At 39.7% G+C, this 22814-nt stretch overlaps 1 protein-coding gene across 1 annotated transcript in view; it reads left to right on the plus strand.

Moving 5' to 3' along the window:
• Positions 1-22814, plus strand: part of LOC122813542 (synaptonemal complex protein 1-like) — a gene marked incomplete in the record, with an annotated part of 863486 nt that overhangs the window by 691573 nt on the left and 149099 nt on the right.

Raw genomic sequence — 22814 nt, forward strand, 5'->3', positions numbered from 1 at the left:
TATAGCTGCAGTTCCTTTTTGGAAAGATTAATTTCCTCCTCATTTACCACCATTGGTGTTAAATCAACACTTTAAGTTTAAGGCTTTATGTTGCTCTCTTTTTTTTCCCTTGTACATTAAGATTTGGAGAAGTGTTGTTAACCATTGCCCAGAAAGAAAGAAACTGATCTAGGGCCAACTCCTTGGCATAGAAAGATAAAACCCTGAGTATACTTCAGGCAACCCAATTTTACTTTAGTGGCTTATGTGTCTGTAAGAGGCTGGGAGCGAATAGTTGTTGCATGCTTGCTTGCCCATCTTACGGGAGGGTGCAACTCTGGATTGTCATATAGGTGACAGTAGTGGATTTGAGACAGCCAAGCTCATGCTGCTGCAGTGCATTCCTTCACAGGCAGGCACACTTCCCGATCCGGAGCCATTGAGTAGGGACGGGTAGACCCATCCCCTGGAACATCATGCTGACCCACTCCCTATCACTCAGATGTCATTGGGGTGAGGAAAACTGATATGGATCCCAGGCAAGAACATTTGGGCTGTAGGGATCTTGCTTAGCCCAGGAGTTCCAGTTACCATTCCACTGGAACAAATGAACCAGCAGGATGATGGCTGGAGAACCATAATGGAAGGTCCTGTGGAAGAAAAAAAAAACTGATACAGAATCACTAATGTAACTAATAAAACAACCTTTTTGGACTATCTGTAGTGCCCTATGCTTTGAATCATATATCCCACCATTAAACTAAGACGTGATCTGCAAAAGTTGAAGATTATTACTGAATAGTCTAGTCACAAGTCATAACTTTATTTATTTGATAAGTTTTCTGTATCATAATAAATTCCTCTCAATACTAAGAGCTACACCCACATGTCAGAAAAAAATAGTGCTGCTTAGTGAATAAATGTAAACAAGACAGCATTTGCAGTTCTTTCTCTAAGCATCATCCAGCATCAGTGATCCACTTGTGTAAAACAAATTTGAATGAAATAAATTTTGTCACCTAACTGTATATTTATAATAACTGACTTCTTGTTAAACCATCAGAAAAGTGTGAGTAGACCTGATATGCTTTCTATATCAATATTGCTACAGCTTAAGCACCCAGTAAGTGTGTACTTTCCATTAAAAAAGTTATTTTTCTGTTTCATGGGTAGGTACTAGGCTATCGGCCCAAGGGCCTACGTAAGCCTAGCCAGCAAGGTTCCATAGCTTACGCCACCCAAGAAAGTTATTTTCCTGTGCCACTGTCAAGCAGAGACACAGAAGTGATCCCCGGGTTGTATTTCCTGTTTCCCATCCACTCATCAAGATTTTTCTTGAAGAGTACTAATGAAGAACTTTGCTTGACATAGACGGGTAGCTTGTTCCAGAGTATAGGAAGTCTCTGGGACAGGAATCTATCCCTCCAGTGTGTCCTGTTTATTGCAGTGACAAGGTTTAGGTCCCTAGAGTGTGTAGCACGGAGGAATTGGGATTTCTTTAGGTGTAGTATGTCCAACAGCTCTGGGTTTGACATAGCTTTATATGTTAGGCAGAGATCACCTCGGAGTAGGCGATATGCTACGGAGTAAAGCTGGAGTTTTTTGAGGTGGTCAATGTAGGGCATTTGTTTGAGGCCAGTAATCCTCTTTGTGAGGTACTTCTGTGGCCTTTCCAGCTGCTGCATATGTCTTGTGAGGTACATTCCAAAAGGGGTGTTGTACTCTATAATGTGTCTAATGAGTGACGAGTAGAGGGAAACAGTGACCTCTTTTTTTCTTGGATGAGAACAAAATAATGTTAAGCACAGTCATGGTCACACTATTTTCTATGTACCTTATTTAAAAAGTGCAAATGTACGAAAGCATGTAGAGATAAACCTTCCCTGTTGGTCTGATTAAGCTTATTTGCATAGCATCAGCTGTACAGAAACCAGTGAAATTATTAGGTTCATAGGTGTTTACTAGGCTAATGACCACAGGAGCCTTTCTAAGCCTAACCATGCATCTCAAATATCTGACAAGTTCTGATACCTTTCATAAGTGTAAGCATGGGCCTGGGAGATGAAACATTTACAGGTTAACTGTGTCCATTAGAGACATAGGTGCCAAACCAGGTATGAATTTCCGGTTTCCTATACAATTGTCCAAGTTGCATTTGAAGTAGGTTATGGAGGAACTCTGCTTCACATTGATGGGGAGCCTGTTCTATAGATGGGGTAGTCTCCGGGATACATACCTATCTCTCCAGCAGGTCCTGTTTATATCACAGGCAAGGTTTAAGTCTTTAGAACAGGTAATTCTGGTGCTGTTGGTTTTGTGGATATGCAGGAGGTCCATCAGAGTGGGGTCGGGCAATGCCCTGTATGCCAGGCATAGATCTCTCCTCAAAAGCCTGTAGAAGACCGAATACAGGGATAGGGCCTTGAGGCTGTCTGCATAGGACAATTTGCTTACACCCTGTATTCTTTTAGTGAGGAACCTCTGTGGCCATTCCAAATGTTGGACATGTCTGATTAGGTACATACCAAAGGGGACATTGTACTCAATGATAGGTCTGATGAATGCCAAATACAGTGGAACAATGGCTTCCTTTGACTTGGATGCCATACCTTTGTTTATAAGTTGCGCAACATAAAATGATTTCCTCACCACTATAGACACATGATGGTCAAACTTTAAGGGGTGTGTTGTCAATAGGATCGTTACCAGGGAAGGATGACTTACCAAAGGATACTGTTATGCATTTCTTGGCATTTAGTTTTAGTCCATGGCTCTGACCCCAATTATTTGTCTGTGTCAGCCCCTCCTGGAGAACATTTGTCAGTGTGAGATTCAATGACAGCTCCTAATTTGCAATCATCTGCAAAATTAGTCAGTCAGAGTCCACTGACATTGGCCTTGACGTCTGAGAAGTAAATGCCAAATCCTTGAGGGACTCCACTTGTGACTGTCCTCTTTGTAGAAGTGGACTCCCCAATTCTAACTTCTTGGATCCTATCTGTGAGCCATTTGGCTATCCACAGGGTGACATACTGGTTTGTACCCAATGTCTTGAGTTTTTCAACAATGCCCGAGTGGGGTATTGTCATATGCCTTGGCCAGGTCAAGGTAAGCAGTGTCAATGATTTTGCTTTCATCCATTGCTATTCCTAATGATAAATTAAGGATAAATGTATTCAGATACCATATACATCAGATTACCAATTGCAGTCCACTGTTGTGATTGTTTAAATAAATACTGAATAGATTGTGTGTGTGTGAACATATATGTATATGTGTGTGTGTGTGTGTATATATATATATATATATATATATATATATATATATATATATATATATATATATATATATACAATCTATATATGTATATATATATATAAGTATATGTATATCTATGGGTCCACTACAGAATCCGAAAGCTCATAATCCCAAGCCCAAAATCCTGAGACCAAAATCCCGAAAATTCAAAATCCGAAAGCCCAAAATCCTGAAACTCAAAATCCTGAAAACACAAATAATGCTAATATGTCACTATAAAGACACTAATATCTACCAACTGACCCTGACCCTAACCCTAACCCTAAGGTCCATCACTATCGCACACTCACCTGACCCGCGCCCTAACCCTAACTCACTTAAACCGCCCCCAACCCCAATATTTGTCACTATTGCATACATGCCTAACCTGCGCCCTAACCCTAACTCACTTAAACCGCCCCTAACCCTAACATAAAACCAACCGCACACTTACCTGAACCCAAGGCATGACCTAACACCACAGGGCTAACAATAGCAAAGCCACAATGACGTCAGCATGTCCATTTTGTGTTTTCAAGATTTTGAGTTTCAGGATTTTGGGCTTCGGGATTTTGAATTTTCGGGATTTTGGTCTCAGGATTTTGGGCTTTGGGATTATGAGCTTTCAGGATTCTGTAGTGGACCCATATCTATATGTGTGTAGATATATATATATATATATATATATATATATATATATATATATATACACATATATATATATATATATATATATATGTATATCTATATGTGTGTGTATATATATATATATATATATATATATATATATATATATATATATATATATATATATATATATATATATATATATATATATATATGTATCTTTGTGTGTGTATATGTATACATTCATGGATGTGTATGTTTGTGTACATATACAAATCTATAGTTGCATACCTTCAGACATATTTATGTTTAATTTTATGGAGGAGTAAACTTTCCAAACTTCAATATCTTTTAGTGTATGTAAGTGTGACAAAGGGAGACACTGCCAGCCTAGTTATCTGGAATTTTGTAAATAATTATATGTTGTTTGTGAATATCCATATGATTCATGTAAGATGCTTGTGTTACAACTATATTAGAACTGTATGTCATGTGTATATCAAACTAGGATTGTACAGACATGTGTTGAAAAGATATTTTAAATAGTGTTTGTGCTTAAAATGTAACCACAGCGTGCCCTACTGGAATTGAACAGAAATGTACATGCACTATTGTAACTGTTTAATGTATATATTTTAACAATGGAAACTGGAACACAGGAAGTTAACTTCAGTCAAGTAAAGCTTCAGAAAAAAAGCTGAAATTAAATTACTTTATGGCTGCACACTAAAAGATGATATATTTCAATTTCAATGTGGCAAGGGGACACAATGTCTGTACTAGGGAACTTTCTGTATTGTCTTGGAAGTGTTTTATGACTTCCAGCATCTTTCAAAGATCTGAGGAAAAGCACTTGTCTATGTATTTTTACAGGTAGATGCTAAATGCAACCAGTTGCCATCAGTGGTTGTTTTGGGCCTGAGGACTAGAAGCCAGTTGACAAGAAATTATGCCATTCTGCAAACTAGCCCAGCAGTAATATTTGAGATATTAATTTGAGGAGTCTGAGAATGACACTATATTCTTTATTCTGTCTTGGACCTGACAAGAAGACCCAGTCACCACACATCTGCCTTGATCTGATGAAGCAAATTTCTAGGGAACAGTATAATTCTCTTGGTTATAGTCAGGAATATAGCAAAGCTTAGTTTAGATAGTTTTCTGTGTTTGAGACTGTCCTGCAATGTCGTTTTAAATATTCCTTAAACCTTTCATTGTGGCTGATTTAGCTAGAGATATTTAAGTTTTGAGAGTAGTTGCATATTTATTTGGTGACACTGTGTGGGCCACTCCTAATAGCCTTGCTCTTAGTCAAAATACCATTTGTGTTAATATTAATATTGCACAGTAAGATTGGATACCATTTGTTAAGCCCGTTAAAGTAGCTGATAAGGAGCTGGCTGGTGGCAGTGATAACTACCTTATAGTCTGGGCAAAAGGGGCATAGCTAGTATACCTGTGTTCACCTTTCCCAGGCACATGTGTGTGTGCCAGCTACTTGGGCAGGGACACGAAACACTGGTTGGAAAGAGAGGGCGCTGGAGGTCTTGGCTTGGCCACATAGCTGAAGTCTTATTGTGGATCTGGAGAAAGAGGGCGAAACCAGCCCCGGACTGACATTGGTCTCTGTGTGCTCTTAAAGGAAATTGCACTTGACGCAGAAAGCTGTGTCTGGAAATAATGTGTGTGCATCTTGTCATCCTCTGTGTATGTCCCCCACGACTGCTGCCAGTGGTGAGGATTGAGGCTCCTTTATTACTGGTCCAGTGGTGGGTCATCACAGTAAGGAATAGCAGTGATGCTATACTAATATGACTAACTAAAATAAAAAAAAACACTAGTCTTTGCTCTAGAACACAGCAAAATAGAAAATTATACAGGGTAAAAATTTCAGCATATAACCGGAAAATAAATGAGGACAATAGTAAAATAACAGTATACTATGTTTGTGTGCTGTTACTTTGGAATCAACATATGCCTGGTTTCAAAAGTTATGAAATAACTGGAAGGAAGGATAATGAAAAAGGAGACTAAGCCATGCCATGTATGATAAAATCTGAGTATAACCACACCCTTAGGACTGCAACTGGAACCAGGAATATATAACAAACCAAATAAAACACAATCCTGTGTGTAGCAGCAGAAAAATTTAACTTGCAATTACAAAATAAAATCGAAAACCAATAAAAAGTCCAAAACTTTATTCCACAATTTACACTGTTTTTAGTTAAAAATTGCCAAGAATCTCTATAGATTTGAAGAAGTTTTTGAACAGACCCTTTAAGGATGTAATGTAAAATATTTGCAGTATAATATGTTTTTGATCTATTGGTGTCCTCTGTAGGTCTTAATGGAGGATCAGCTAAAAACACTTATGAATTCTTGGGATACTGAATATTCCAGCAATAACCGGTTGTGTATTCTCCAAAAATGTATACTCATTCTTATTTAGCTGACCCTCCAACAGATCATACAGTAACATATTAATTTTTGGAAACGCAATGTTAATTTAATTTCCTGAGGCTTCTATATACTCTTCTCCCAATAATAAAGTAGTCATTATGTTAATGTAATTCTCATTATTCATAGTTATCATTAACGCCATCAAGTAATATTTTAACACTGTCAAATAAACTGTTCAAAATGAGCATTTCCTGCTGTAGTATGTTGTTCTTCCTATATTATAACTATAAGAGATTACTTCCAAGTCAGACACTGGCAAAAAAGTGCTCCATAACAGCCTTGCATCAGTGGAGATTTAGCGCAGTATTGGTTTTGAGGACTGACAGTGCTATTCCTCAGTAAGCTGATGCTCTCCCAAGGCCCCCCCCTTCACTCAGTTATTGTACTGCATTAATCTAAGTATACATCACTGGGCAGACATAAAAGAATAATTTTGAAAGGGAGTTGCATATGAATGGACCTTCTCTCTCTTCTGATGTTCTGCCATGGCATAGACCCCTTCCATCCGCCAGAGTTCTGCAACCCTCACTTCTTTTTAGTTTCTCCTCCACTATAATTTGTTTCCTAACTGCCTTTGGGGAATTGAGCATATTGGGGGAACTGGATGACTTTCACTTCCTCAACTGATAGCATGTAAATGTATCACAGTAACTTGCTCCCTCCTGTACATTTTTCATCCAAGATGCAATGCTACTAACCTCACTTGTTAGCCACAGATCATAGCATCCACTCTATCATCTGCTCACTTATTGCTTGTCATGCTGCCCCCCCCCCTTCTCAATTCCAGTTTTGGAGAAGAAGTTTACCCAGACACTAGTACCTGTTTTCTAACCCTAATGCAGACCAATAAGTTATTTCTGTATCCAAATTTGCTTCAGCAAAACAAGGTACTGTTGCAAATCTCATTCTTTCTGATGGAAACCAGAGGATAATTTGGGGAAGAAAATTATTGTAATTTAATTTTCAGAAGTTTAAGGTGTCAAGTTCATATGTCAAAGTTTTTATTGTTGCCTTTTGAGAACAGCAAACGTTAACGGTTAACCTTCCTTCTGAGGTTAAAAAAAATATGAAATGCTTCTGTTACTCAAGTGACTAAACATATTTTAAAGTGGGTTTATGATGCTGCTGACTCTTCTTCCAGACCTGCTATTTCTGGATTAGTTTTGAGGAGATCTGCTTGACTTCACTCTCAGAATCTCCATAAAGATGTTAAAATTAAGATTTTAAATTCTCTGTCTTGGGTAAAGAGATTCTTTTTGGTCCTCCTGCAGCTGAGATGCTTAAGAATTGTGACAAAAGATGAAACTGATTTAAGAAGTGTCTCAGATTTACTTAATTACGTACAACTTACAACATTACCTTAATGTTGGGGCTTATCTCCCCAAGCCTCTACTGAAAATGGACATGTATCCAGTTAGACTAGCCCGGTCAACAAATGTAAAATAAAATAAAATAGATAAATAAATTAGATTTTTCAACCCTCTTTTTCAGAGCAAATACTAATTTTCTCTACTTCTCCACTCCCTTTTCCAATGAACAATTTAAGTAGCAAGGAGACAAAAAGCAGTTTTTTAAAGCAATGGAAAGAAACTTCAGAAGGAAAGGAAAAACTGTAAAACTAAGGACAGTCAACCCATTCAGCATGATTATCTGCATGTATAGGCTCCTCCCCATTCCCACCCTGGGAACTTTTCCATGTCTCTTGAGTCTTCACCTTCACTTGTGGCAACAAATTGTTTCAGATATTTGTGTTCTGAAGGTAATCCTGAGGCAGTGCACTTCTTTCCACCCTTTTCAGGGGATTCCCTCTTGTCAAGGGCACCAGACCACTTTATTTCCACCCATTTTGCACCACATGCTGTTCTCAGGGAGTCCTAAAACCACTGTCTGTCAGTCCCCTAAGCAAATGTTTTTATTTAATAATTTTTTTAGTTCCCAAACCAGAAGGGTCCTGGAGGTCTGTGCTGGGTCTTTCTTTTCTACACTATTTTGTCAAGATTCCGAATTTCAAAATGTTATCCATCCATTGTCTTGTGCCTATAATCCCTCCTTTGGTTTTCATGGTAAAACTGGATTTAAAAGACATCATCACATTCTTAGCCCATTGCATTTAAGATGTTTCTTAAGATTTTTTTTTTCTGGCTCCCATTATCAGTTTTCTGATTTTACCTGTTGTACTATCCACTCCACCAAGGGTATTCACAAAATATCCAGTCATTGCTTACTTACTGCTGACTTCAAGACATTCCCGTTTTTTTTTTAGATTTTGATGATTCTCTTATCATTGCTGACTTTTTACAGCTGTCAGAATCCTTAGCAACTCTTTGGAAACCTATCTACTAAATCTGAATTATTAAAGCAACTTTCAGAAGTCTAGTCTTATCCCTTCATAGAGAATGATTTTCCTGGAATGTTTGCCAGACTCTGTCATGGGAAGTGCCTTTCTTCTGACAGACTAGGTGGACATTTCAACAGTTTTTCCTGAGTTTCTCCAGTCAAAGTCATGCATTTACAAGGAAGTTTCTAGGGTTTCACGATTATATGGAATTGATGATTCTCATGCTTTCCCTGGCCAGACTCTATATATGATGAAAATACAATGGTATTTCAGATCAGTCTGGACTCAGCATTTACACCCTTTGTTCTTTCAGATCATGGTTCTTGGGTTTTTAAAGTGGAGTATTGGATGGTGGATATGCCAGATAGCTTGCAATCTGGGTCTTCTAGTCTTCCTTATGACCCCCTTTCCTGGGAGTTACAGAAGCGGATTCATTCCTGGAGTGGTTTGCTAAGGGGTAAAAGTGCAAGCTCTGTGGGATCCTGTAGATAGAAGCACATACATATGAGAGATATGTTGACAGTCATCAGTGCATTGAAGACCTTGAGTCATCTTTAGTCTTAAGGACCTCTGCATATGTACACAGACAGCACCATGATGAAGTGGTACATAAACAGGGGATACCGGGTCTTACTCTGTATGCAGACTTGCTTTGATAGCCTGGGTGGTAGCAATTCATCTCATTTTAACTCTTCAGGTTTTTGTACATCCTATCAGAACAAAACTTTGATGCACACAAGTTCATCAGGACTAGGACAGCCCCCCACAAATGGAAACTTCGTCCAGGGGCTTCTAAGAATTTATCAAATGGTACAAAACACTTCAAGTAGATCTGTTTGCCTCTTTTCAGAGCAGACAACTAAATAAATCTTGTTCCAGGACTCCTTACAAACAGTCCTGGAAGACTGATTCCTTCCCATTACTATGGGCAGAAATGTTCCGATATGCCTTCCCACCTTTTCTACTGATTTCCAGGGTTCTTCTAAAGATGCAGAAAGGTTCTCCAAAACTTGTGTTGGTGGCTTCATTTTGGCCAGGGTAATAATGGTTCTCCATTATTTTCGATCTTACTAGAGGCAATTACCCAAAGCTTCCATATAAACTAGATTTACTGTATCAAGAAAGGGAGGGGGGTATGATGCACTCCAGTCTGAAAACTCTTCAGTTTACTGCATGGATATAACCCCCCCCCCCCCCTGCAAAATAGTAGAATTAACATACCGTTGACTGTACAGTTTAATGGTATGTTAATGTGTTTAGCAGGAGGTGAGTGTCACCTCATGCTATGTCGAATACATTGAACCATGGTTGTCGATGTATTCATTTTGGTTTACTTTTCGGCATTCCGAATTCCACATTTCGGCTCAACATTCTAAACGGTTGACTGAAATTAATTTGAAATGCCAGTAGTAAACAGTTTTATTTTCTTCTGTCTGCTGATATTCATTTCCTTGATCATACAGTTCGGTCAGCTTAATGCCAACAGTTAGCTACCACATTTTCTCACCGTTTTCCCTGTGAAGTTCATTTTCCTGTACTTTTATCTGTGTGTCATAACTATTTACAATATTTCCATTTTCCCTTCCCCCAGTTTTTTCTAAGCAGAATTTTGAATGTCTTTGTTTTACCCTTCCTCTCTTCCTTTTAATTCATTTCACTTGCCACTTTTTCTTCCACCTTTTATTTTTCCCTTTCGTAACTGTCTCATCTTCCTGTTTATGCTCATCTATCACTTTTATGTGATCCTCTTTCTTTGACCTTTTGTCAGTTTTACATAACTTTGATATGACCTTTATCCCAGCAATAAGATTACTTCTATTATTTCTTTTTTTCCTCCATTTTCCCTGCTGTATGGCCACCCATCTAACCATCTCTGTATAATTCCTGTGCCTGCCGCCTTTTTCAATTTACTGTTTCTTGTATATTTATTATATACTATTGGAGTTCAGTATATTGCTAAAAGATGTGTGACAAAGCTCCCCATTTGATGTTCCTTACACCTCCAGCATATCTTACCCACTCCTGGGTGCATCTTTCCTATTCTTGCAGGTGTATAAAATTCTGAATTACCTTAGACTTAATATAGTGTCTCACTCTTTTTTTCCATGGTCTCTTTGTTATTGTTTTATCTGGCCATCTTTGCCATTGTTCTCTTGTTTCATCCGTCTTATCTAGCTTTGCTTCTCTCACTACCCTGTATGGACTTGTTATACATCCTTTACTCTGGTAACCCATCCTCCTTTTAAAACATAGACACCTTATCTCTGGTACATCATCCTCCTTTTCACTTGACCCACATGGAATCTTTTCCTTCCTTATGTAACATTGTGGGAGTTGTAAGCACTAGGTAGCTTATCTACTACAAGAGGAGCTGTTTCTGGCCCAGAAATTGTAGGTTATTGGCCATTTGGGCAGTTTTTTCCATCTCCTTCAACTTTATGGTCTAAAAGCCTGCTTTTGCGCTTTTCCTGTCTTTCCTGTAACTAGTCTAGTCCAGATAAAGATTTGCTGTATCCAGGACTGTATGTAAGCTTCTGAGCCCCCCAAGCCTTTCTGTGTTGGAGGGAAGCCTTCTAGCTTATCAGTGGGAGTGGTAAGCACTAGGTAGCCTATCTACCACAAGAGGAGTGGTTTCTGGCCCAGAATTTGTAGTTTATTGGCCGTTTGGGAATTTTTCCATCTCTTTCAACTTTCTGTTTTTAAAGCCTGCATTGCGCTTATTTCTTGCCTTTCCTGTAACTAGTCTAGTCCATATACAGATTTGCTGTATCCAGGACTGTTTGTAAGCTTCTGAGAGGTGCCAAAGTCTGCTCTTCAATTTTTCACTTAGATCTACTCATTCTCTCCTCTCCTGCACTTTTACTAGCTCATTAGTGTAGCACTTTACCATACCAGACTTCTTGTAGCAATTATTGTAGCACACAAAAGTGCTACCAGCACTAAACGTTCTACAAGGAAACTGCTTCAGTACTTTATTATTAATGTCCACCCCTCCAGGCATGTCTAAAGCTCAGTTCCCTGTGCTTTCTCCTATTAACCTGGTGAACTTGGGCATCCTAAGGCAATGTAGCAACTGCCTCATGTACACAGACAACCCTCTCCTCTTACCTCCCAACACTAAGACTTGTGAGAGATGCATTTCTATATACAAATTGGAAACCACACACTCTCCAGCCAAGACCAGAATAGCTGGTCAAGATGAGAAGGTCAACACTTCCACCACACCACATGGAACACGTAGCCCTCCAGAACACACACCAGCACTGCCTTCACATAAAAACACAAACCACACACCTACCTTCGCGGAGGCTGTCAATAAAAATCTACCCAAATAGCAGAGACCTCCAAGGCAGAAATGCACTTGACCACCACAACACAACACTAATCATGAGAAACAACTCTCCTAAACAGTGTGCCACTCAACCAAAACCCCTAAGGCAAAACAGTATGCCCAGCACACTAGTCATAGGTGACTTGATAGTGAGGCACACTGGTGTCCCACTCAATAGGTTAAATAAGGAGAAAGTAACAGTCAGTTGCCTGTCAGGTGCCAGTATCTGCCATATAACGCACACAAATCCAGAAAAAGAAGTGAATTCTGCTAAAAAAACGCTCAGCAGAACAAAATCCCTTGTCCGTTGTTTACGTCAAAAGGGTTCTTCACTTTTATGTTCATTTTTTTCTGTTTTTATGACATCTACATGTTTTAAAGCTGTGGAATTACAACGGCACTTGACTTTTACAACAAAGCTCTATATTTCATATAATGTGGATTCAACATGGTAAAAGCCTGCTATTGAAGCTGTTGTTTTTGAAGCTGTCTTTTCGCCATTTTGGTTGTTTAGTAAGTTTTGAATACTCAGATGAAATACTAACATCTGTGGTGTAACGCTCTTCCAATATTTACATTATATAACACACACACTCTGGTCCCTCAACAACAGGTACAAATATGACTCTGCCATTGTGCATGTGGGTGTGAATGACCTGAGACGTACCTCCCTGGACTACATGAAGAGACATGGAGGAGCGCTCGGATTATGTAGCCCAGGTGGGTACGATCCTAGCCCTGAGCAGCATCCTACCATCGCCCAGAATGATACCACAGGAGAAGCAGAAAATGATTGATTTCATCAATTGGCTAAGTTTCTGGTGTCATTCTAAGGGGATCCAGAATCTGTCTGCCTGGGATGACATGATTGACAGACCTCGATGCTTTACCAGAGATGGCCCTGCATCTGTCACCCCAAGGCTTCTGGATACTGGCCAAGGCTCTTGCCACCCCTATAGTGCCTTTTTAGACAGTGTTCCAAAGACCAAATAACCACCATAACAGCTACAAACAAATGCAATCTGGGGGGTCATGCTGCTCAATGCTAGAGGTCTAAATCTCAAAATGCACTCGCTCGAAGCACTCCTTAAAATGGAGAACATCGACATTTATGCTGTAACTTACCTGGTTCAAGGCAGCAGAATGCACCCCTGCACTACCAGGCTGTAACTCATTCCACACCTTTCGGCCCCAGAACTTGGACCGAAGCTCCAAAGGTGGTGGTGTTTCTGTATTCATAAAGGATGCACACACCTCCAGACTGTGGTTGCCCAACATAATGCATCAGAGATACTTCGGTTGCAGCTAACACTGGGTAAGGCAGCGATTCAGGTCATAGCCTGTTACAGGCCCCCAACCATGTCCCAAGAAACTCACTCCATGTTCCTAAGCACCCTGGAAAATATTAGAGTCCAACCTAAAATACTGGGAGACTTCAACTACCCCTCCTATAACTGGGAATACTTCTCATGTACCAATACATTTGCCCAACATTTCCTGGAATTCATTAATAACAATGCCCTGGACCAGCTCATTCTTACCTCCACTAGAGGTAGCAACATCCTTGACCTGGTCATTACTAACATGGGCGACCGTTGCTCTACTCCAGTAGTCAACTCCTCCCTGTTTAGATCCGACCACAAACTAATCACCTTGGAAATCCATATCCCTTCCACCCTCCTCCACTCCCACAAAGGTAACCATCATGACAAACTTCTCCAAAGCTAACTTTGGGCTCCTAAGAACAGAGGTGGCTAACTTCACGACACCCATGCAAATGAAGAATAGTTGCATGACCACCGAATCGTACACCAATGCACTGTGCGAACACATACACAAATGCATGGATCGCACCATACCCAAAAGAACCAAGACTCTCTCCTCCAAAAAAAGGAAGCCAATCTGGTGGTCCCCTGCTTTAAACAAACATGCAGAATAAGGTGAAGTCCCAAGACTGTAAAATCTCCCTTATCAGCCTCAACAAAAAGTTGAGATTCCTTATCAAATCCTCTAAAGCTAGCTATGAAAACAGAATTTCAGCAGATAGTAAAGGTAACCACAAGGCCTTCTATAGTTATGCAAAGAACCTCCACGGCAGTACCCAGATTTGCTCTGAGCTACTGCACAGTGGTACCGCCTATACTGAGCCAATAGATATTGCCAATATACTGGCCGACAGATACAGTGCCAACCCCCCCCAGGACTAATCACAATACCAGTAGATTGCCAGGCCCCCGGTATTACTGCAGCACAGGTTAAAACAGCACTGTCCAAGGACAAGAATACAGCTGCTATGGGTCCTGGCAATATGCCTGGCTGTGTTCTACATGAACTACAGAGTGAACTGGCACCTCACCTGTGTGCCCTGTTCAGTCACAGCCTCACCTCAGGCTTTGTCCCTACCGAATGGCACACTGCTATAGTCATCCCTCTCCACAAAGGAGGAGCGACTACAGACCCTGGGAACTATTGCCCTATTAGCCTGACAAGACTGATATGCAAAGCTATGGAATGCATCATCATGGACCTAATAAACAAGGATATAGGGAATCTCCAAACTCTGGATCCCACACAGTTTGGTTTTGTGAAGGGTAGATCATGCCTTCTCAACTTGGTTGACTTCTTTGAGTCAGTCACCAGAGCTGTGGATGAAGGCAAGGTGGTTCATACAGCCTACTTTGATCTGGCCAAGGCCTTTTGATACCATTCCCCACTCAGGAATCATAGAAAAACTCACTAAGCTAGGCATCAACCCCTATATCACTAGGTGGGTTGTAAACTAGTTCACAGATAAGAACCCACAGTGTGAAAGTAGCTGACTCCAAGTCAGACTGCCAACCAGTCATGAGTGGAGTCCCACAGGAATCAGTCCTGGGTCCTCTCCTGTTTGGTATCTACTTCTCAAAACTCCAATCCAACACAAAGGAACTCTGGCTGACAAAGTTCACAGATGATTGCAAGTTGGGAGCTATTATTAACTTCCCGAGTGATGTTGACATCTTACAGAAAGGCCTCACTGAGATCATCGACTGGTGTCAGAACCATGGACTTAAGCTCAATGCCAAAAAAATGTGTCGCCATCCCCTTTGGGAAAAACCCAGTTCCCATGAAGTACCACATTGATGGTAGTGTCCACTGAACACATAAGAGATCTGGGAACACAGGTTGACAGCAACCTCTCTTTTGACCACCACACTGCCACTATGTTCAAAAAGTCCTTCTGTATGGCACATCTCATTACTAAGGGTTTTGCATCCAGGAAGAAAGAGGTCATTTTCTCCCTCTATTCTTACCTCATTAGGCCATTCATTGAGTACAATGCCCAATTTGACATGTACCTCACTAGACACCTGCAACAACTGGGGAGGTCTCAAAAGTACCTCACAAAGAGGATCCTAGGCCTTAAACATTTGTCCTATATGGACAGACTCAAAAAACTCCAACTATTCTCTCTCATATCACCTACTTAGAAGCAATCTGTGTGACTTATAAAGCCATGTCTGACCCAGCTCTGTTAGAAATGCTACATCTAAAGAAATCCCAATCCCTCCGCACCACATCCCCCAATGACCTCAACCTCATTACCACAATCAACAGAATGTGTCGGGCGGACAGGTTCATAACCCAGAGACTGCCCATGCTATGGGATACACTTCACATACATGTCAAACAGAACACCTCACTGGCCCTCTTCAAGAAAAATCTTGATGAGTGGATGGGAAATAGAAAATTCACCCTTGGGATCACTCCAGAGGCTCTACTCGACAGAGGCACTGAAAACTGAGGTCGGGTGGCACATTACCAGTGTAATCCTATGGGCTAGGCTTGTAAAGGCTCCAGGGCCCTTGGCCTAGTACACACCTATGAACCTGTAATGTATATGTAGGTAACTTGAGCGTTTATATTTCCCTTGCACATCTGACCACTGCATTATTTTTTTTCTTTTATATCATCTCAATATCTAATCTCTGTCTTCATTCGTCTCTTTGCTGTCTTTTTGTCACACTACCTCCTATGTCTACCCCTTTTTTCCACTTTGTGTCTCCTTATTAAATGTTTTGTTCACCCCTTATAAGTTTCCTAATACAAGTATATTGCTGCCTGGCTGCTGCATCTTTGACCATATAATTTCTAATATGTCTGTCTTTTTCTCAGAATTTTCACCCATTTCAACTCCATTCCATCACTTCTGCACCTTACAAAGAAAGATAGTGCGACAGCCACATCACTTTCCTTTGGGTTTGGAACTCCCAACCTACCCTGTTCCTTAGTCAATATTAATTTATTTCAACTCACCATTGTAACCCCCCCCCCACACACACACACACACACACAAATCCCTCATCCAGTTTCTAAGCATATTCCGATTTTTCCTCCCCAGTCCTGTTTGGACAGGTATTGGCTACATGTAATATGTGGGATATGACATTCCAGTACATTACTTGCACCTTTTGTTCCACATCTTAATTAAGGAGCTACTATAGTTCAAGTTTTTATTGATTTTAATTGATTTGGCTCAATTTTTTCTTGACTGTTATATCTCTGAATTCTTCATAAGTACTTTTTAACCGCACTCTTAGGTACTTTGTTTCTTCCTTCTTCTATCATACTTTATTTTCTTCATTTGTCTTCTTACTCTCCCAGATTTATCCCTATCCCCTTCATTTTTTTCTCTGTTCAGTTCGTATATCCAAATCTCCCCAAATGCCGTTAGCAGTTTCATTAGCTGATCGTCTTCTCCTTGATTATTTGAGGTAATTATATTACCTGTATTTAATTCTTTTTAACAATAATAATCCCCCTACTTGTATCTCTGAATTTCTTCAATTCTTATTCTGTCTGCCAGTGGTTCTAGATGCAGCACAAACAGATGTGGAGTCAGAAGGCATCCTTGTCTTGTGCCCCTAGTTATCTTTCATGGGTTCGGATAGTCATCCGATCAGCTTAACCTGGTCTGCAACTTGCCCTTGGCCAGCACTTTTAGAAACTGATCTGAAAAACCCATCTTCTGCAGTGCCTGAAACAAAAATCTCCATTCTACTCTATCAAATGACTTTTCAGCATCTAATGCAAAGAGGGCTAGTCTCAGCTTTTTTTCTGCACATCACACATTGTAGTATTCCCATTACTCTTTTAGCCACAATTGCCATAAATGTTTTAAAATTATGATTTAAAATTATCAGCATGTATGATGCAGGTTCAGGTAGGTCTCTTCCTTCTATTCTTATGATCGCATTGCTTCTTTTGTCCGGGGTCTTGGGCACCCCCCCCCCTTTTCCAAACCTCATTAGAGAGAGCCTTGCATATTTTTTATGATTTTCCCACCTCCCATCTACCAAATTTCTGTTGGTAGTCTATCTGTCCTCGGTGTTTTATTTTACTTCTGTACCTTTAACTCTTATTTCCCCTTTCAATCTACTCATGTCCTCTCCTCTTACTTATGTCAGTCTTTTCTAAGTATTGCTTTATTTTCTTTCTTCCTTATCATTCACACCTGTAGTATGCAATGCACTGTTGTATCGTCTGAATATTTCTAATTTCTCAGTCTCGCTGCCTACAATTTTCTGATCCCCATTCTTCACAGTATTAATCTTTCCACCTTTGTTGCCTTAATTTTGTTGCTTGTGCCCTCAGTACTCGCAGTGCTGTAGTTTGGCGCAATTCTTTATACCATGCCCTTTTTGCCGTATCGTGTTATCGTCATCTTTCTGTGTTCTCCTTTTTTTCTGCTAATTCCTCTGTTTATCTTTCCAATAACTTTGTTACTCTTAACTGTAAATTCCTTAAGTTTGTTTTTTTTTACATTTTCTCATTTAAAACTGCATTATCTTTTAATATTTTTGCCTTATTCTTCTCTGTCAATCCCATTTTATCATATACTGTCTTATTCCATAGTCTTCCTCCTCTATATTCATTATATTTTTGAGAATGTCCTTTAGCCATATACTAAATATTTCATTTTTTAACAAATATACCTGGAACTCCAGCGCTTCACTCCTACAGTTAGCACAAGATCTAATCCTTTCTGTATATGTACATGATCAAAGTATAAAATGGATCCTATATCTTTCTTTCTATCTTATGCAAATGTTATTTAATTATATTGATTTATTTATTTATTGCACTTGTTAACCGGGAAAGTCCACTGGGCCTGAATGAGCCAATTTTCAGTGGAGGCCCAAGGGGAAAAGCTACACAAAATTACATACAAAAATAAAATATAACAGATAAATATTACAGCAAACAAAAAAATCTAGCAGTACTATTATATTGAATGAATATGATGATAAAAGAAAAAACAGTGAAAAGGTTACAATCATGGACATATAGAAGTAATAAATGTCTTGTCATAGTGTGTATTAAAATAACACACAAATATGATATATTTGCAGGTTCAGGGCTGTGAAGAGTTAAGTATAGTGTAAGAATAGTAGGAGACAGGAGGGTAAGGACAGGTAACAGTGACAGGGAAGCAGTAAGTAGACAAAGGGAAGGAAGTAATAGAAGTATAGCACCAGGGAGGGAAAATCAGGAGTTGGGATTGTATGTTTGGGAACAGTAGCATAACCATTGTGAGTAGAGATATAGTTGGAGGGATTTTTAAAGGAGGCTGGGTTGCTGATAGTTTTAAGTGAAAGGGGTGAGCTTATTCCATGCCTTACAGACAGTATAGGAATACAGCATTTGACCAGCTGAGAGTTTAGGTTTCTCTATGGATAGCAACATTTTGTTTTCGGACCGAAGGAGTCAGGATGGTACATGGTCAGTATGGAGGAGAGGGAAGGGCAGGTGTCTGTGGTAGATGAGCTTATGGGCTGTAGTTAATTGTAAAAATGTGAGATAGTGTGGGGATTCTAGCCAATTTAGTTGATGCAGAGAGGAACAGCGATGGGTAGAATATTTTGCATTGGTAGCAAATTTAACGACTTTGTTGTAGCAAGAGTCTAGTTTTATTCTTAAGGAGGAGTGTAGATTGGTGAGGATGGGAGAGCCATATAGAAATGTTGGAAGCAGGAAGGATGAGGCCAGAGCCTTTTTTGTAGAGAGACTAGGAAAATAGTTGCACCTGTACAATGCACCTAGTTTTTGAATTTTTGTTACTGTAGATGTGGAGGTCAAAAGTTAGTTTGTCATCAATGATGACGCCTAGTAATATGATGCCGGGGTCGACTTTGATGATGGTGTTATCTTGGGAATGGATGGAGAATAGTGATTTGTCAGCAAGAATGGATTTTGTGGGGATGAATATTGAAAACTTTGTTTTATTGGGGTTGAGAGCTAGATGATTTTGGGACATCCAGGTTTGGTGGAAGTAAAAACTTCTTGGGTGAGACGCTGTAGTGTGGGGGCAGATTTAGCAGAGCAGATAATGATAGTCATCTGCATACTGGATGACAATACTGTTGATGACAGAGGAATGAAAACTATTGACAAATATGCTAAATAAGAGGGGTCGCATTATTGACCCTTGGGGGACACCTGTATTCATAGTTATGAAAGGGGAGGAAGAAGGTTGCTATTTAGTAGATTGCTGTCTATTACTGAGATAGTAAACCACTGTAGGGGGAGATAGGCTAAGATTAGAGAGTTTAGTAAGCAGGAGGGAGTGGGATATAGTGTTGATTGCTTTTGATAGATCAAGGAAGAGTGCTGAGACTAAGGAACCAGCATCTTGAGCTCTGTTTACTCTGTCGAGGAAGGAAATGAGTGCAGTGTTAGGCCTGTGTCCGGGCCTAAAGCCGTGTTGAGTGGGAGAAGAGGATTTGGTGTTGTATTAGGTGACTGAGGAGATGAGTGTGAATATATTTCTCCAGTATTTTGGAGATTGGGGAGAGAATGGCAATGGGACGGAAATTTGAGATGTCAGAGTTGTTGCTTCTTTTGTGAAGTGGAAGGATAAATAACCTGTCCTCCACCATCTCTTCAAAACTGGAAATCTGCTACAATAAAATCTCAAAATTTGCAACTAAATCTAACTGCTCCTCCCACCACTGTACATCACTCCACCTGCTAACGTGGCTAGAACTACCTTGACTACCTCCAACTCACTACAGCTCACAAACTGATTTTTAAACCAGCTATATGCCCAGCTCTAACAAACATCTTACCATCTTGCATCCCTCACAGAACCCTACGATCTGCCCACCAAAATCTACTTTCTATACACAAACCAAAACATCTCGCTGGTCAGTTTCACCTATCCTTTTCCTTAGCCAAAAAATGGAACTCTCTCCTACCCTCTCTCAGAATTTCTGAAAACTTTGAACATTTTAAAACCCAGCTCCATTCCTACCTCTCCCTTAACTGGAAATATAATTGCACTCTGCCTACCTAACCTGCTAAAGACTCTTCTACATGTACATTTACATCTACCTCTACTCCATGCTGTTTTCCTACACAACTCCCCCTCTCTGAATTTAACATAATACATCACCAGTACCTTTCAATGTATGTATTGTAAATATTGTACATACTTTTCTATCTCTCTTCTCTCTCCCCCTTCTGTGATTGATTCTCATATTACTGCCTACATATAAATGTTGATGCTATCTAACAAAGATAATCAACGCTGCCATGTATGCACTGCTCTTTTTCTATTGTACAACTGCCTCGCTCTGAATACTCCAATATCATGAATTTATTTAAAGCAAATAGTGTACTTTCCACCTTTATTTCTCCCCTACTCTACTGCAAATTGTATTTACTGCAATCCTTCAAATATTAGTCTTTATAACTATTCACAGATGATTTATAATAATTAGTTTTTAAAACTATCTACACATGATCTACTGCCTCTGTCCATCTTAAATGCTGTGCAAATGGTTCCCTAATCCACTATGTAAATGTGTGTAATGCATGTTCTTCTATTCTGCAGTTGTACTTGGCTAAATCTCATGATATACTACCTTTTGTATTAATTTATGTAATATGGAGCTTTTCTCCCCAGGCCTCCACTGAAAATGGGCTCCTTGAGCCCAGTGGACCTCCCCGGTCATCAAACTGGAAATAAATAAATAAATAAATAAATATCAGGTATGCAGAATTCTTGAATGTACCTGTTGAGGAGGATGCTGATAGGATATGCAGTAGAGGAGGCTGAGAGTTGTTAGTATTCTGTGGGTAATTTATCAGGGGCATTGGTACAGGGTTTGAGTTTGTGAAGAAGTTTTTTGATAGTGGAGGTTGGTATAGGTGTTAGTCTGAAAGGAGGTAGAGGATTTGAAGGGGTTTTGCACAGGTGGAGTTCCTGGTGGGTCAGCTGTAATAGATGGGAAGGTAGTAGTAAGTTTTTTATGGTGTCGAAGTATGTGTTAGAGGGAGGCTATCTAAGAGGGTATTTTTTGGGGGTTTGGGCATGGGTTTATGTTGGTTCCAGGGTGGAGAAGGGAGTTGATTGTTCCCCAGAAATTTTTGGAGTTTAGTCTATGTTGGTCTTGGATAGACTGGAAGTATTCTTTTTTGTTTTTGATAACTAGGCGTTTAGCCTGATTGCAAAGTTGTTTGTATTGATTGAGGTTGGATAATGTTTTGTTTTTTTGCTAAGCTTCCCAGGCTTTGTCCCTAGAGGACATAACTTGCTTTGTGGACTTGGCAAGCCAGTTTGCATGTTTTGACTTGATCCTTTTCAACTAGAGTGTTGCAAGACTATTTAGGATCCTAAGAAAGGTAGAACTGAAGAATTCCACAGCTTTGTTTAGTGGGAGAAGTTTTAGTGGGCTCCAGTTTGTTATGCGGGGTGTCATTGAAGGCGTTTGTGGAGAAATAGGATAGCTCTCTGGTGTGTCTATATTGGTGTAAGTTTAGTATGGAGGTGGGCTTATATATTATGAATGCTGGAGAGTGATCACTAATGCTATTTGGGAGTCCCGGAGGTGGTAATTTTTTCTGGGTCAGGGGCCAAGATCCAATCCAAGGTTGATACTTTGTTTTCTTTGATGTTGGGTCTAGTAATGTCAGAGATTAACTGAATATAGATGTGAAGATTAATATCTGTAGAGTGGTTATTAGTGGATATATCTAGCCAGTTAATATTGACGTCATCTAGGATGTTGATGGTTTCATTTGTTATATTATTTGTTGTCCAACATTACATATATTTTATCATTATGGACCAGCTTTTCTTTTTGAGCTGTAGTACGTATATCCTTCCTTCCTCCTCCCCCTTTGTTATTGTGTCCCAGCCATCTATCAGACCTAATGTATTCAGCAGCTTTTTTTGTATTTTTTTCAACCCCTTTTCTGTTATTCTCCCCTCTCCCTTAGTTGCTTTCCACTTCCCATTAGTCTCCCACTATTATCAACATACTATTTTGAATAATAGTGTGCCTCTGAAAATCAGAAACAGAGATCTTTTGTCTGCAGGAAATACATTTGATGACAGAGGAGCATAGGAAGGTGGATAGAAGAGTATCAGTCATTGTTCAGAATGCATACAAAGATAGGAGGAGGAGGCAGTACTACAAACTAAAATAAAATTTGAGATGCAAAAAGAATATAAACATAGTAAGGAAGATGGATGTTTAATAATTTAGAAGTGGTAAGTAACCTGTACTAAAATTGCTTTAGTAGTAATATACATTCCTTCAAGAGCAAAGTTTAGTGTAATAAGGGAAAATGCTAAGAATAATACAAGATGCCCTTCTATTCCTATGTTGCTGTATTCTTAACCTTTGGGATTCCCTGCCTAGGTGACCCAAATGTCTGGCACAGCATGATACATATGACATTGCACATAGCAAGACAGGCAGTTTAGGTCGTAAAGGTGACCTCGGCATGTAT

The sequence above is a fragment of the Protopterus annectens genome, chromosome 10.part0 (genome assembly GCF_019279795.1).
Source record: "Protopterus annectens isolate FY-2018-M chromosome 10.part0, PAN1.0, whole genome shotgun sequence".
Classification (NCBI taxonomy): domain Eukaryota; kingdom Metazoa; phylum Chordata; order Ceratodontiformes; family Protopteridae; genus Protopterus; species Protopterus annectens.